This window comes from Saccopteryx bilineata, chromosome 1 (assembly GCF_036850765.1).
Source record: "Saccopteryx bilineata isolate mSacBil1 chromosome 1, mSacBil1_pri_phased_curated, whole genome shotgun sequence".
NCBI classification, from domain to species: Eukaryota; Metazoa; Chordata; class Mammalia; order Chiroptera; family Emballonuridae; genus Saccopteryx; species Saccopteryx bilineata.
In genome coordinates, this window is record NC_089490.1 from 273,677,803 (window position 1) to 273,695,228 (window position 17,426).

A 17,426-nucleotide genomic window follows, 5' to 3' on the forward strand; every position below is an offset into this window, starting at 1 on the left:
ATTTAGAAGAAAAAATAATTTTAAGACAATCCTTTTGACCCCATATCTAGTGACACACTTAATATTACACACTCTGTTGCTTTGTAATGGAAGCATATTAAACAAATGTAAGTAGGCATAAAATTGCTTGTTTTAGTTACCCAAATATAAGATGTAAACATATGATTTTTTTTCTAGAAAAGGGTGTCATCAATGTGTTGAAGTTCAATTTTTGGAATAAATAATGAAATTTCTTTCTAATTTTCTGTTTCAGAAATGAAACTATGTCATTGATGAAATTGTTATGTGTCAAATAGTGAATAGTCCATCATGTTTCAAATTAACTTGAATGAAGGAACAGGGTCTGAGGTCATCTCTGTATCTGTGATGTTCCTAACATGGGGCTTGCAAATAATAAGAGTTCAGTAAACATGACCACAATTTTAAATATGAAGCTTTTCTTCATTGGTTGCCAGTTTATCCTTGTGGTATATTCTAGTCCATGTACTAATAAGATAAATTATTCACAGCATTTCTTAGTTTGCTTCAGTAATGTAATCTTATGAAAGTTATGGAATAGAATATTAATATAAGCATTTTATTGTATCCCAAATCTCCTTCCTCTTCCTTCTGATTCCTCCTTCTATCTTTGCCTCCTCCTCCTGTTTTCTTTTTTTTTCTTCTATCTCTCTTGCTTTCCCCACTTTCTTTATGTGTGTGGACTGTACTGTGGTGCCTGACCCACAGTAGAAGTCTATGAGCAGGTGAAGAGAAGAAAGAGGAAGACTGTGATTCATCTCTCTATAAAGTTGTTTGTTGAGTCTTCTTGGAAGGGCTGAGCAATGGTTTTTGTTTCTAAAATTATTTTACTTTCATCATAAAGTTTAAATTTTCTGAGCACTTTAAATGGGTCTTTATCTCTTTTCCTTTTTTTTTCTCATTGACCAAGAAATTGTTTTAGTTCTCTGACTAGATGAAATTCAAGCCTTTTATTTTTAGGTGGGTAAACTCAGTAGATGGCAGCACATAAGATTTTGTCACACAATCTAGTTTCCACTTAGGCAAGGCTGTCTCAGTCACGATAGATGCATTTACAGAACTGGCTATGCTTGAGCCATCTTTGCAAGCAGCTTTAGATCTGCCATGTACTTGAGAATTGTCTCCTTTTTTTTTCTTTTGCTGTGCAGAGACGCTCTGCATCACATGCTTCTCCACTTATTTTATCATGCATTCTTATTCCTTTTGACACATCATATGCTGCACAGAGATATGACAGTCCAGGTGATTCTTCACCTCTCTGTATACTTCACTCAGCCGTTTCCATTAAGTAACCTCCAAGGCCATAGCAATGATATTCCTCTGGACATCAAAAAGGTAGTGGTGCTTTTGAACCAGTGCCTGCTGGGACTTCTCCAGATCAGTTTCATCCTGGTCATTTTTGATGGAAGCCTGTTTCACATCTAGTTGAAAATTTTTTTGCTCATTGTGTTTATCATCAAATTCCCTAGTAGAGACACCATATTTTTTAATTAAATAGACAAGCAACCTTATTACCTTATTGTTGATATGGCACAGATGGTCTCTGGAGTAACCACATATATTTCTTTGAATAGAAAATACAAGCTAAACTCAGTTCCGAGCACCTAAGTCCTATTACAAGAGTTTTCAGATAAAGAAACTAGAAGACTTCCTCAAGAATCAACCCATCTCAAACTTTTCCTCCATATTCAGGAAAAGGTGGCACAGGGGCAAGACTTGGCTCCCCATTGTGAAAGATCCTAGTTGCCTGCAATACCCTTGGGCAGAGGAGGGCTACATTCTTCAGTGAGGAAGCTGCTATACCGGCAGCATGGAATACCCCCTTGAGACAGTATGATCAGAAAGGGTCTGCTTGGTGGTTGTGGCATCACAGTGACCTGGGTGAGAGAAACTGCCAGAGGTTTAATTTGTCCTTCTCTTGCCACAGATATTGGTGGCAAAAATGAATGTTCTGTACTCTAGGTCACTATATTTCCTAAGCAATTCAGCTGATTTGATAACTTTTCAAGCTTTGTGACCCATGTGAACTTCTTTGAAGTTTATACTCTCTAACTTCACAAACCTTAATGTAGTAATTCGAAGGTTCTAACTAAAAACAACACAGAAATTCAATATTTAGATATTTTTCAATATGTGACACACAGATTCAAATATTTAAATGTTCATAGAGGAAAAAAGCTATGTTTTCTATAAAGTTCAATCAAAGAACATGAAATTAGGTATACCAGAAATGTAATATTAACAGGCCATAGGAACAGGCCATAGGAACATAGATAGGAACATTTTCGCACAATTATACCAGTCTGAGTGTTTTGAAAAACTTGTCATAATGTAAGATAAAATCAAATCAGACATGTTTTCTAATGCTGTCAAAAGTCAAAATAGGAGATTCCAAGATGGCCACAGAGTAGGCAGATGCTCCAACTCCCACTTGCCAGAACCAAGGTGGATTATAACTTAAACACTCATCATGAAAGACAAACATTGGATTAAACTAAGAGGATTCTACAGCCAAGAATCACCAAAGAACCCACACTGAGACTGGTAGGAAAGGTGGAGACACAGAAAGGGCTACCCTGCTCCTGGGAGTGAACGGCGGCCAGGAGGGACTTTTATGATTGGGAGGGCTGTCCAGCGAGTTGTAGGTCCTTATCCCCCAAACTGGAATCCCAACCTAGAACCCTAAACCCTGTGGGGCTTACAGACTATATTTGCCTAAAAAAAAGGCCTAGACATGATTTGAGAGAAGGAGACAGGACTCTCAGACTCAGGCTCCATATTAAAGGAACTGCATGGACAGCCTTGCTCACAGCCACTTTCTTGGAGCACCAGAAGTGGAGAGTGCTGGGAAGATTGGAGTACTCAGGGGAAAGAGTGGTCTTGGAGGCACATGGGGAGACACTTTGAGAGAAGGACACCCTAACCCCTTGACTAAGTCACTCCCCAAATCTCAAGTAAACATATTTCGTGGGACAGCATCACCAGCAAAAGAAAGAAAGTGCCTTGTCCACCAGAAGCTCACCTACCATAGCTACAACAAAGGCATTTAGAGCCAGGTGCCATGTTAGGTACACAAATAAGGAGTGTAGAGGTCTAAGCTACACCACCCCCCAAACTGCTGAGTGCTTGCCCTGGGCAGGCAGGCGGGAGGCAGCAGGGTATGGCTTACAGAAGTTCCAGCAAGTGCATGCAAGCCAGCCTGTGGAGCAAAGAACCGCCCCTGCCACTTCAGAGGTCTGGGCTCACACACAGTCCTGCTCACTAAGTGGCCCGTCCTTGGTGAGAGTGGAGGTGGTATGTGCAGATGCCCACAAGCCCACCAGTGAGGGCAGAAGTTGTGGCACCACTGTGGGGGGTGAGGTGGGGGCAGTGGTGTGCCCTCAATGGCAGAGGAACCTGGGGTGACCTCCTTGGTGATTCAAGCTACTGCATGCCCCCAGCCCCACAGCAGCTGCTGCAGTCTGAGCTGATGCACAGACCTCCTGGTGATGCTGACAAGCTCTTCACCACAACCAAGGCTGAGGCAGCCCCAGAAGTGGTCCTAGTGGGCATATGTGGCCCCACTCACTGGGGTGAAATCTGAGGCAGGCACCCAAACCCATGAGCAAAAGTGCCTGAGGTGCAGACCAGCCCTCAGAGGCAGCAGAGGAATGGGGTGGCCATGGAAGCAGTCCAAATGGGCATGTGCAGGCACATGTAAACCAGACCAGGGCAGTGGAGACTGTGGAGATGTGTTGGCACCAGCAGCACCTGAGGCCAAATGCCCAGGCAACAACAGCAGCGGTGGCCTGGTAGACAGACCACAAAATGGAATCACAGGAGCCACACCCATGGGACCCCTGTGACTACATTCTACTGAATGCTGAAAAAGAAAAAAAAGAACAAAATAAAATAAGTAAATAAAATGTCTGGATAGAATAACACTTGAGGCTAAGGAGTAGGCTACATCTAATACCCTACCTAATCACTGAATTACAGTACTGAGCCCCACATGTAGCCATCAATAAGAGGCAACAGAAAATTCCTTATATTGATGCAGGAAAAAGTCACACAAGTTCAAGAAGCACAGATAATTCCATTAAACAGTAACCCACAGAAATCCATACCAAGACACATCATAATTAAAATACCAAAGCTAAGAGATAAAGAGAAAATATTAAAAGCTGCTAGAGAAATAAAGGCTATCATCTACAAAGGAGCCCCCATAAGGATAACATCTAACTTCTCAACAGAAACAGTTGAAGCCAGAGGGAATGGCAAGAAATATTCAAAGTAAAGCAGAACAAGAGCCTACAACCAAGACTACTTTATCCAGCAAGGCTATCATTTAAAATTGAAGGAGAAATAAAAAGCTTCACAGACAAAAAAAAAAAAAAAAAAGCCTCAAGGAATTTATTACAACTAAACCAATGATGCAAGAAATGTTAAGGGTCCTGTCATAAACAGAACAAAGGGGGGAAAGAATATAGTGAAAGAGGAATCTAGCTTTAAAGAATAAAATGTCAATAAACAACTACATATCAATAATAACCTTAAATGTAAAAGGATTAAATGATCCAATCAAAAGACATAGAGTAGCTGTGTGGATAAGAAAATAGGACCCATACATCATACATATGCTGTCTACAAGAGACACACCTCAAAGCAAAAGATACACATAGACTAATGGTAAAAGGATGGGAAAAAAACACTTCATGCAAATGGAAACTAAAGACAAGCGGGGTAGCAATACTTATATTAGACAAAATGGACTTGAAAACAAAGGCTATCATAAGAGGTAAAGAAGGTCACTACATAATGATAAAGGGAGCAATCCAACAGGAAGATATAACCATTATAAATATCTACGCACCTAATAAAGAACACCTAAAAATATAAAATAGACTTTGATGGATATAAAGGGCAAGATCAACAGCAATACTCAAAATACTCAAAAAACTCAAAAATACTCAAACACATGGAAACTAAATAGCATGTTATTAAATAATGAATGGGTTAACAATGACAGCAAAGAAGAAATAAAAAAAAATTCCTAGAAATGAATGATAATGAGCATAAAACAAACCAAAATTTGTGAGACACAGCAAAAGCAGTACTGAGAGGGAAGTTCATAGCACTACTGGCATACCTTAAGAAGCCAGAACAAGTTCAAATAAACAACTTAACCTGCATCTAAAAGCACTAGAAAAAGAAGAGCAAGTAAAGCCCATATGTAGTAGAAGGAACGAAATAATAAAGATCAGAGTGGAAATAAATGACATAGAGGCTAAAGAAACAATACAAAAAATCAATAAAACCAAGATCTGGTTCTTTGAAAGGTAAACAAAATTGATGAACCTTTAACCAGACTCACCAAGAAAAAAAGAAAGGACTGAAATAACTAAAATTAGAAATGAGAGTGAAGAAATAACAACTGACACAACAAAAATACAAAATATTGTAAGAAAATACTATGAAGAACTGTATGTCAAAAAAGTAGAAAACCTAGGTGAAATGGACAAATTTCTTGAAACATATAATCTTTCAAAAATCAATCTGGAAGAATAAAAAAAACCTAAACAGACCAATTACAACAAATGAGATCAAAACAGTTATCAAAAATTTCCAACAAACAAAAGCCCTGGGTCAGATGGCTTTACAGGTGAATTCTACCAAACATTCAAAGAAGAACTAACTCCTATCCTTCTCAAGATATTTCAAAAAATTCAAGAGGAAGGAAGACTTCCAAGCTCCTTTTATGAGGCGAGCATAATTCTGATTCAAAAACCAGGCAAAGACAACACAAAGAAAAAAAAATTATAGGCCAATATCCCTGAACTTAGATGCTAAAATCCTAAACACAATATTAGCAAACTGGATTCAGCAATACATGAAAAAAATCATACAACATGATCAAGTGGGATTTATTCTGGGGAGGCAAGGATGGTACAATATTTGTAAATCAATCAATGTGATTCATCACATAAACAAAAGGAAGGAGAAAAACCACATGATAATTTCAATAGATGCAAAATAAGCATTTGATAAAATCCAGCACCCACTTATGATCAACACTCTCAGTGAAGTGGGAATACAAGGAACATACCTCAACATGATAAAGGCCATCTATGAGAAACCCATAGCCAACAACATAATCAATGGGCAAAAATTAAAAGCAATCCCCTTAAGATCAGGAACAAGGCAGAGTTAGCTCCTTTCACCACTCTTATTCAACATATAACTGGAAGTCCTAGCCACAGCAATCAGACAAGAAGAAGAAATAAAAGCCATCCAAATTGGAAAAGGAGAAGTAAAACTATCATTATTTGCAGATGATAGGATATTGTATATAGAAAACCCTAAAGACTCAATTAAAAAACTTCTGGACCTGATAAATGAATTCAGCAAGGTGGCAGGATATAAAATTAATACTCAGAAATTAGAGGCATTTTTATACACCAACAATGAACTGGCAGAAGGAGAAATTAAGGAAACAATCCCCTTCACTCTTGCAACCAAAAAAATAAAGTACCTAGGAATAAATAAACCAAGGAGATTAAAGACTTGTACTTGGAAAATTATAAAACATTGATAAAAGAAATCAGGGAAGATACGAATAAGTGGAGGCATATACCGTGCTCATGGTTAGGAAGAATAAACATCATTAAAATGTCTATATTACCAAAAGCAATTTATAAATTCAGTGCAATACCAATTAAAATACCAATGACATACTTCAAAGATAGAGAACACATGCTCCAAAAATTTATATGGAACAAGAATAGCTTCGGCAATCTTGAAAAGGAAGAATAAAGTGGGGGTATCACACTTCCTGATATCAAGTTATACTACAAGGCCATTGTACTCAAAACAGCTTGGTACTGGCATAAGAACAAGTTTATAGATCAATAGAACAGAACAGAGAACCCAGAAATAAACCCGCACCTTTATGGACAAGTGATATCTGACAAAGGAAGTAAGAGCATACAATGGAGTAAAGACAGTCTCTTTAACAAGTGTTGTTGCAAAAATTGGATAGCTACCTGCAAAGAAATGAAACTAGACCACCAACTTACACCATTCAAAAAATAAACTCAAAATGGATAAAAGACTTAAATGTAAGTTTGAAACCATAAGCATCTTAGAAGAAAACATAGGCAGTAAGCTCTCTGACATCTCTCGCAGAAATATATTTGCTGATTTATCTCCATGGGCAAGAGAAATAAAAGACAGGATAAACAAATGGGACTATATCAAACAAAAAGCTTTTGTACAGCTAAAGATGATAAGAATAAATAAAAAGACAAATCACACAATGGGAAAACATAGTCGACATTACATCTGATAATGGGTTAATAACCAATATTTATAAAGAACTTGTAAAACTCAACACCAGGAAGATAAACAGTCCAATGAAAAAATTGGCAGGCCCTGGCCAGTTGGCTCAGTGGTAGAGCATTGGCCTGGTGTGCAGGAATCTCGGGTTCGATTCCCAGCCAGGGTACATGAAAGAAGCACCCATCTTCTTCTCCACCCCTCCCCCTCTCCTTCCTCTGTGTCTCTCTCTTCCCCTAAGGCTCCATTGGAGCAAAGTTGGCCCAGGCGCTGAGGATGGCTTCATGGCCTCTGCCTCAGGCACTAGAATGGCTCTGGTTGCAACAGAGCAACTTCCCAGATGGGCAGAACATCGCTTCCTGGTCGGGCACATGTGGGAGTCTGTCTGACTGCCTCCCCGTTTTCTACTTCAGAAAAATACAAAAAAAAGGGGGGGGGGCAAAAGAAATGAATAGACACTTCTCCAAAGAGGACATACAGATGGCCAATAGACAGATGCAAAAATGTTCAACATCACTAATCATTAGAGAAATGCAAAGTAAAACCACAATGAGATACCATCTCACACCAGTCACAGTGGTGCTCGTTAACAAAACAACACCTAATAAGTGCTTGAGAGGATGTGGAGAAAAGGGAACCCTCCTGCACTGCTGGTGGGAATGTAGACTGGTGCAGCCACTGTGGAAAACAGTATGGAGATTCTTCAAAAAATTGAAAACGAAACTGTCTTTTGACCCAGCCATCCCACTTTTAGGAATATGTCCCAAGAACACTATATCACCTATTCAAAAAAAGAAATGCACCACCATGTTTATGGCAGCATTGTTCACAATAGCAAAGATCTGGAAACAGCCCATGTGTCTGTCAGTGGATGAGTGGATTAAAAAGCAAGCGGTGGTACATATATACTATGGAATACTATGGGGCCATGACAAAGAAGGAGATATTACCTTTTGTAACAACATGGATAGATCTGGAAACTATTATGTTGAGTGAAATAAGCCAGGCAGAGAAAAAATAATATCATATGACCTCACTCATTTGAGGAATCCAAAGAACAACGTGAACTGAGGAATGGAATTGAGACAGAGAAGGGATTGAATGGACCAGATGAAAAGAGGACAGAGGGAAAGGGGTTGATAGGATGGGATAAACCTGAAGAGGAAGGGGGAGGGCGTTTTTGGGAGGGGGAAAGGGAGATGTTGAGGGGAATATGGGGTAGGGGGATTGCATTTGGGGCAACACTAGAATCTATGTAAACACAATAAATTAAATTAAAAAAGTCAAAATAGCTGTCTATATGAGTACATAAATAAATTCATTATCTCAATCTTTGGCACTATGGACATTTTGGCTGGATAAGTTTTTTAGTGACTGAAGCTGTCCTGTGTATTGTAGGAAGTTCAGCAGCATCTCTGGACTCCATACTCTGTATAGGCGCTGCTTGTATGATCCCTCATCCCAATCATAATAATCAAAGCTGTTACCAGTCATCACCAAATATCACCCTTGATTGAGAACCACTGGTACACATAATAGAATCAAACATCTCAAATAAACACACAATGCTAATATCAATTTAAGAGGGATGTTGTTATAATAACTGTCAAATGTCAAGTGGACAAAAATAAATTCACTTAATCATTTTTTTCTCTTTCAAAGTTTTATTTACTTATATACTTTGAATAGGCCTAATAAAAGTTTATTCTGATCCATCAATCAATTTCTTATAGTGAGTTCTTTCTAAGAAAGATACAGACTAGTGTACCTTTATGGCAACATTGGACATTTAGACCAAAGTAGGCAGGCAATATTCAGCCAGCATTCAAGGCCATCAACAGGGAGGTCCATACAACAATGGACACCCATGGGGTGAGCCCCACATAAACGTCAATCTAAAGTCACTGTCAATTTAGCAACAGAGATATGTGTTAATGTTATGATGGGCCAGCCATCATGAACATTAATCTAACAACGAAAATACCTACTATAGGATGCGATAAGAACCCCTCTCCCTTTTCTTTAACAAGCACACATGTCATTCTAATGGTACATTTTAAAGGGTAAATTAGAAAGTGTCTAGAAAAATATGTTCCTAAAAGAAAATTACACCACATTGTCATGTGGGAAGAGAAACAATACTCATTCAACAGCCAGTCGATGAAACACTCAATTCCTTCTTTTTTTTTTTCTTTTTCTTTTTTTTTGTGACAGAGACAGAAAGAGAGACACAGATAGGGATAAACAGACAGGAAGGGAAAGAGATGAGAAGCATCAATTCTTTGTTGAGACATCTTAGTTGTTCATTGATTGCTTTCTAATATGTGCCTTCACCGGGGTGAGAGGGCTACAGCAGACCAAGTGACCCCTTGCTCAAGCAGCGACCTTGTGCTTAAGCTGGTGAGCTGTGCTCAAACCAGATAAGCCCATGCTCAAGCGGCGACCTCGAGGCTTCGGACCTGGGTCTTATGCAATCCCGTCCAATGCTCTATCCACTGCGCCACTGCCTGGTCAGGAAAACACCCAATTCTGAGGTCATCCTGAAACTCACTGGCTAGTGGTATCAATCTCATTGAGCTGGGACTTCTCCAACAAAATAAGAACTACCTCTGTCACTGGGCAAAGAGAAAGTGTGAAATGCAGACTCACAGTAAACATACATTCCTTGTCTTAAAACTTATCTCAAATTATTTTATCTATTTAAATGTATCTGTATGCATTTCACATGTATAATGAAGAAACTTGGTTTGTTTATAAATGGGAAAATCTGGGGACCACATCTGTTGCTTTTACTGTTTCAAGGGCTGCCTGGCTGAGAGGAATTAAATGAGCTCCCCAAGTGAGAATAACTAGGATCAACCAATGGAATCTTCATATTGTGCACCCTCAGGTATGCAAGTGTGGTCAAGTCCAACCCTAATGGCTTCCTTCTCTACCTCGGGGTTTCTGTGAGCTGAGAAGCTACTTTCCGACCATAAGTACCATAGATCACCGTGGCTCAATGAACCACAAATTCTGTTCCAATGATTGCCTATTGCAGTTGATGGACTATCAGTGCAGAGAAGCAGAAAATAATATCTACGCCAGGCTCTTAATCAAGCAAAGATTCAACCATTTAATAAGTCTATAACTCTCTCCCCTTCAGTAACAGTAGAGCAGTATTGCAATGCTGTTTCAGTTAAAAGTTGATATGTTATCTCAGTAGATAACCTCATCTATATTTCACAATAAAATCATGGTTGGAATTTATCTGAGTGGATCACTCTATTTCTCTTTCCTCCACACTTCTTAACCATATGGCAATAGTTTATCCAATGCCCACTTGTACATACACACACTTGAGAATGAAAATGTATACTTTCTGCTTTCTCAGTAACAAATGTAAATTTCTTACATCAAGTCTAGAATGCCTCTTTCAAATTATAAAGAAGTTCAGCACATCCTTCTTGAGAACTCCACTCCTCCATGACTTTCCTCAGAACCCTGGTGTTGGACTGTACTCTTCGGATTTCAGAGACTGCCAGAAGAAGAATGCAGAGAGCCAAGAGTTGACCAGAGAGCTTTTGTTTGAAGTCATCTTTGCATCTACTGTTACCTGGCAGGTTTTTTCCCACCATGCTGTTGATTTGCTTATTTAAAGGCTCTGTCACCTGCACTGACCTGAGGACCTCTATGCTATGGACACAAGGATTGCTTTCTTCAGCTTGTGATATGCAGACTTCCGAAGGCATGAATGACTGCCACATCAAGGTGGTTGTGTCAAAGGATATTCCAACCTTTTAAACTACACCGTAGGAAGTGAGCACAGTCAGAGCCTAAACCAGAATCCCACTGCACACCCCCTTCCTTAAAAAGAACCCACCGTTGGTGCCTAGCTTCCTGTTCTACACCAAACAAGAGTCTGAAGCAACACAATCCACTCATTCTCTTCTACTCATGGCGACTGGTTATTCACAGTGCATTTTCATAAAGGTCCTTGGCAGCTCTAAGGTAGATTTCATCTAAGGTGACGTTGTATGACTCAAAAGTTGGTTTTTGTGTGTGTGGGGGGGGGTTCTTTTTTAAAATTAAGATTCAATTCAACAAACCATTTGAAACTTTTACACACATACACACACACACAAGTAGATGTCCCCAACCTATAGGGTAGGTCCTTATTAGTTTTCAGTTTACTCTTTCCATTATTATTGTTATATTTTCAGTTATGTTATTATTTTCAGTTAATGTATATTTAATTTCCCTCCATATTTACTTTTTCTCCTTACTGGAAAATGTGTTTTCTCCTTTTTTTTTGAACTCTAGGCTCAGATTGAGCTATGGGCATTTCTTTTTTTTTTTTTTTTAATAATTTTATTTTTTAATTGGGTGACATCAATAAATCAGGATACATATATTCAAAGATAACAAGTCCAGGTTATCTTGTCGTTCAATTATGTTGCATACCCACCACCCAAAGTCAGATTGTCCTCTGTCACCTTCTATCTTGTTTTCTTTGTGCCCCTCCCCACCCCCTATCCCACTCCCATTCCCCCCTCCCCCCCGTAACCACCACACTTTTATCAATGTCTCTTAGTTTCACTATTATGTCCCACCTACGTATGGAATAATACAGTTTCTGGTTTTTTCTGATTTACTTATTTCGCTTCGTATCATGTTATCAAGATCCCACCATTTTGCTGTAAATGTTCCGATGTCATCATTTCTTATGGCTGAGTAGTATTCCATAGTGTATATGTGCCACATCTTCTTTATCCAGTCATCTATTGATGGGCTTTTTGGTTGTTTCCATGTCCTGGCCACTGTGAACAATGCTGCAATGAACATGGGGCTGCATGTGTTTTTACGACGTATCAATGTTTCTGAGTTTTTGGGATATATACCCAGTAGAGGGATTGCTGGGTCATAAGGTAGTTCTATTTTCAGTTTTTTGAGGAACCACCATACTTTCTTCCATAATACTTTACATTCCCACCAACAGTGTATGAGGGTTCCTTTTTCTCCACAGCCTCTCCAACATTTGCTATTACCTGTCTTGCTAATGACAGCTAATCGAACAGGTGTGAGGTGGTATCTCATTGCCGTTTTGATTTGCATTTCTCTAATAGCTAAAGAAGTGAGCATCTTTTCATATATCTGTTGGCCATTTGTATTTCTTCCTGGGAGAAGTGTCTATTCATATCCTCTTCCCATTTTTTTATTGGATTGTTTGTTTGTTTGTTGTTGAGTTTTATGAGTTCTTTGTATATTTTGGATATTAGGCCCTTATCTCAGCTGTTGTTTGAAAATATTATTTCCCATTTAGTTGGCTTTCTGTTTATTTTGTTATCAGTTTCTCTTGCTGAGCAAAAACTTCTTAGTCTGATGTAGTCCCATTCATTAAATTTTTTCTTCACTTCTCTTGCCTGTGGAGTCAAATTCATAAAGTGCTCTTTAAAACCCAGGTCCATGAGTTGAGTACCTATGTCTTCTTCTATATACTTAATTGTTTCAGGTCTTATGTTTAGATCTTTGATCCATTTTGAGTTAATTTTTGTACAGGGGGACAGACTGTAGTCCAGTTTCATTCTTTTGCATGTGGCTTTCCAGTTTTCCCAGCACCATTTATTGAAGAGGCTTTCTTTTCTCCATTGTGTGTTGTTGGCCCCTTTATCAAAAATTATTTGACTATATATATGTGGTTTTATTTCTGGACTTTCTATTCTGTTCCATTGGTCTGAGTGTCTATTTTTCTGCCAATACCATGCTGTTTTGATTGTCGTGGCCCTATAATATAGTTTGAAGTCAGGTATTATAATGCCCCCAGTTCATTCTTTTTCTTTAGGATTGCTTTGGCTATTTGGGGTTTTTTATAGTTCCATATAAATCTGATGATTTTTTGCTCTATTTCTTTAAAAAACATCATTGGAAGTCTGATGGGAATTGCATTAAATTTGTATATTGCTTTGGGTAATATAGCCATCTTGATTATATTTATTCTTCCTAGCCAAGAACAAGGTATATTCTTCCATCTCATTATATCTTTTTCGATTTCCCTTAACAATGGTTTATAGTTTTCATTATATAAGTCCTTTACATTCTTTGTTATGTTTATTCCTAAGTATTTTATTTTTTTTGTTGCAATCGTGAAGGGGATTATTTTTTTGAGTTCGTTCTCAGTTGTTTCATTGTTGGCATATAGAAAGGCTATTGACTTCTGTATGTTAATTTTGTATCCTGCGACCTTACTGTATTGGCTTATTGTTTCTAGTAGTCTTTTTGTGGATTCTTTGGGGTTTTCGATGTATAGAATCATATCATCTGCAAAAAGTGATAGCTTTACTTCTTCTTTTCCGATATGGATGCCTTTTATTTCTTTGTCTTGTCTGATTGCTGTGGCGAGAACCTCTAGTACCACATTAAATAAGAGTGGAGAGAGTGGACAACCCTGTCTTGTTCCTGATTTAAGGGGGAAAGCCTTCAGTTTAGTGCCATTTAATATGATGTTAGCTGATGGTTTATCATATATGGCCTTTATCATGTTGAGATATTTTCCTTCTATACCCATTTTGTTGAGAGTCTTAAACATAAAATTGTGTTGTATTTTATCGAAAGCCTTTTCTGCGTCTATTGATAAGATCATGTGGTTTTTGTTCTTTGTTTTGTTGATATGGTGTATTACGTTAACCGTTTTACATATGTTGAACCATCCTTGAGATTCTGGGATGAATCCCACTTGATCATGATGTATTATTTTTTTAATATGTTGTTGTATTCGATTTGCTAGTATTTTGTTTAGTATTTTAGCATCTGTATTCATTAGAGATATTGGTCTGTAGTTTTCTTTTTTTGTGCCATCCTTGCCTGGTTTTGGTATGAGGGTTATGTTGGCCTCATAAAGTGTGTTTGGAAGCATTCCTTCTTCTTCAATTTTTTGGAAGACTTTGAGTAGAATAGGAACCAAGTCTTCTTTGAATGTTTGATAAAATTTGCTGGTATAGCCGTCAGGGCCTGGACTTTTATTTTTGGGTAGGTTTTTAATGGTTTTTTCTATTTCTTCTCTACTGATAGGTCTGTTTAGGCTTTCTGCTTCTTCTTGACTCAGTCTAGGAAGGTTGTATTTTTCTAGGAATTTATCCATTTCTTCTAGGTTGTTGAATTTAGTGGCATAAAGTTTTTCATAGTATTCTACAATAATTCTTTGTATATCTACGGTGTCCGTGGTGATTTCTCCTCTTTCATTTTGGATTTTGTTTATATGAGTTCTTTCTCTTTTTTCCTTGGTTAATCTTGCCAAGGGTTTGTCAATTTTGTTGATCTTTTCAAAGAACCAGCTCCTTGTTCTATTAATTTTTTCTATAGTTTTTCTGTTCTCTAATTCATTTATTTCTGCTCTGATTTTTATTATCTCCTTTCTTCAGCTGGTTTTGGGTTGTCCTTGTTCTTCTTTTTCTAGTTCCTTAAGGTGGGAAGTTAAGTGGTTCACTTGGGCTCTCTCTTGTTTGTTCATATATGCCTGAAGTGATATGAACTTCCCTCTTATCACTGCTTTTGCTGCATCCCATAGATTCTGATATGTCGTATTGTCATTTTCATTAGTCTGTATATATCTTTTGATCTCTGCACTTATTTCTTCTTTGACCCATTCATTTTTTAAAAGTATGTTGTTTAGTTTCCACATTTTTGTGGGATTTTTTCCCTCTTTTTTGCAGTTGAATTCTAGTTTCAAGGCTTTATGATCAGAAAATATGCTTGGTACAACTTCAATTTTTCTGAATTTGCTGATGTTGTTTTTGTGGCCCAACATATGGTCAATTCTTGAGAATGATCCATGTCACTTTGGGATGAAATGTCCTGTAGATGTCTATCATATCCAGGTGCTCTAGTGTTTTGTTTAAGGCCACTATGTCTTTATTGATTCTCTGTTTGGATGACCGATCTAGAGCCGTCAGCGGTGTATTGAGGTCTCCAAGTATGATTGTGTTTTTGTCAGTTTTTGTTTTAAGATCAATAAGTAGCTGTCTTATATATTTTGGTGCTCCTTGGTTTGGTGCATATATATTAAGAATTGTTATGTCTTCTTGATTCAGTGTCCCCTTAGCCATTATGAAATGGCCATTTTTGTCTCTGAGTACTTTTCCTGTCTTGTAGTCAGCATTATCCGATATGAGTATTGCTACACCTGCTTTTTTTTGGATGTTATTTGCTTAGAGTATTGTTTTCCAGCCTTTCACTTTGAATTTGTTTTTATCCTTGTTACTTAGATGAGTTTCCTGTAGGCAGCATACAGTTGGATTTTCTTTTTTAATCCATTCTGCTACTCTGTGCCTTTTTATTGGTGAGTTTAATCTGTTTACATTTAGTGTAATTATTGATACTTGTGAGTTCCCTATTGCCATTTTATATCTTGCTTTCTGTTAGTTTTGTGTCTTGTTTGATCCTTCTCTTTCGTTTTTCTATCTTTTGTTTTTATTTGGTTGTATTCCATACATCTTTCCTCTGTTGCTATCTTTTTTATCTCATGTGCTTCTGTGGTGGTTTTTTAATGGTGGTTACCTTTGAGTAATGAAAAGGGTCCCTACCCTGTTCATTGTAGCAAACTATTTTGTGAGTACTTTTGCACTCCATCGTCCTTTGCTACTGTTAATCTCCATCTTCTCCCCCTCTTTCTTTTTGTTGTTGTCACAGTTTCAATTTGGTTTTATTGTGTTCTTCTTGGAGCTTTTACTTGTGGCTCTGTTTTTTTTTTTGTTCTTTGTATCTGATTGGAGAACCCCCTTTAGTAATTCCTGGAGTGGGGGTTTTCTGATGATAAATTCCCTCATCTTTTCTGTATCTGTGAATGTTTTTATTTCTCCTTCATATTTGAAGGATAGCTTTGATGGGTATAGTATTCATGGCTGAAAGTTCCTCTCTTTCAGGACTTTAAATATTGGGGTCCACTCTCTTCTAGCTTGTAGAGTTTCTGCTGAGAAATCTGATGATAATCTAATGGGCCTTCCTTTATATGTTGTATTCTTCTTTTCCCTGGCTGCCTTGAGAATTTTTTCTTTGCCGTTGGTTTGTGTCAATTTTATTATGATATGCCTTGGAGTAGGTTTGTTGGGGTTAAGAAAACTTGGAGTTCTGTTTGCTTCTTGAACTTGAGGCTTTAGTTCTTTCCACAGGCTTGGGAAGTTCTCATCTATTATTTGTTTGAGTATGTTCTCCATTCCATTTTCTCTCTCTTCTCCCTCTGATATACCTATTATTCTTATGTTATTCTTTTTGATGGAGTCAGATAATTCTTGTAGGGCTATCTCATTTTTTTTAATTTTTGAGTCTCTTTCTTCTTCTCTCTGTTGTGCCTCAAGTTGCTTGTCTTCTATTTCACTAATCCTCTCTTCTATCTGACCTGTTCTATTAGCTAAGCTTGTTACTTCGTTTTTCAGCTTGTGAATTGAGTTTTTCATCTCTGCTTGATTTGTTTTTATAGTTTCAATTTCCTTGGACATATATTCTTTGTGTTCATGGAGTTGTTTTCTGAGCTCCCTAAATTGCCTTTCTGTGTTTTCTTGTATATCTCGGAGGATTTTTAGGATTTGTATCTTGAATTCTCTGTCATTTAGTTCCAAGGTTTCCAATATATTAAATTTTTTCTCCATAGATTTTTCCTCATCTAGCTGTGTTACCTCTCTTTCTTTTGTATCCATGATATTCGATTTTCTCTTCCTTAATGGCATCTGAGGGTGGTTTTGTTGATAGTATTAATGAGATTTAATAAAGAATAAAAAGTTTAAAAAAATAAAAAATAATAAAAAAATAAAAAATCGAAAAGAGTTGTTTTTTTAAAAAAAATTAATAATGAAATAAAGAAAAATAAAATAAAATAAAAATTTTTAAAAAAAGGAAAAATTATTCCTCCCCTCCTTTTTTCCTCTCCTCTCCTCTCCCCTCTTTCTTGAGAAAATCTTGTGGTGAACTGTGAATTATAACAAACAATGCCTGTGATGGAGGGCCTGAATTGGGGAAAAGTAATAAAGGGGCAAGAAAAAAAAAAGAAAGAAAAAAGAAAAAAAAAGAGCATATGGATCCACAAAAAGCAAATAAGGAAAAAATTTGTGCCAGAATAAAATGAT

General features: G+C 37.4%; 1 pseudogene; it reads right to left on the reverse strand.

Moving 5' to 3' along the window:
• Nucleotides 1–1,082: 1,082 nt before the first annotated feature.
• On the reverse strand, nt 1,083–11,063 carry LOC136319511 (ATP synthase F(0) complex subunit B1, mitochondrial pseudogene; annotated as a pseudogene).
• Nucleotides 11,064–17,426: the final 6,363 nt, after the last annotated feature.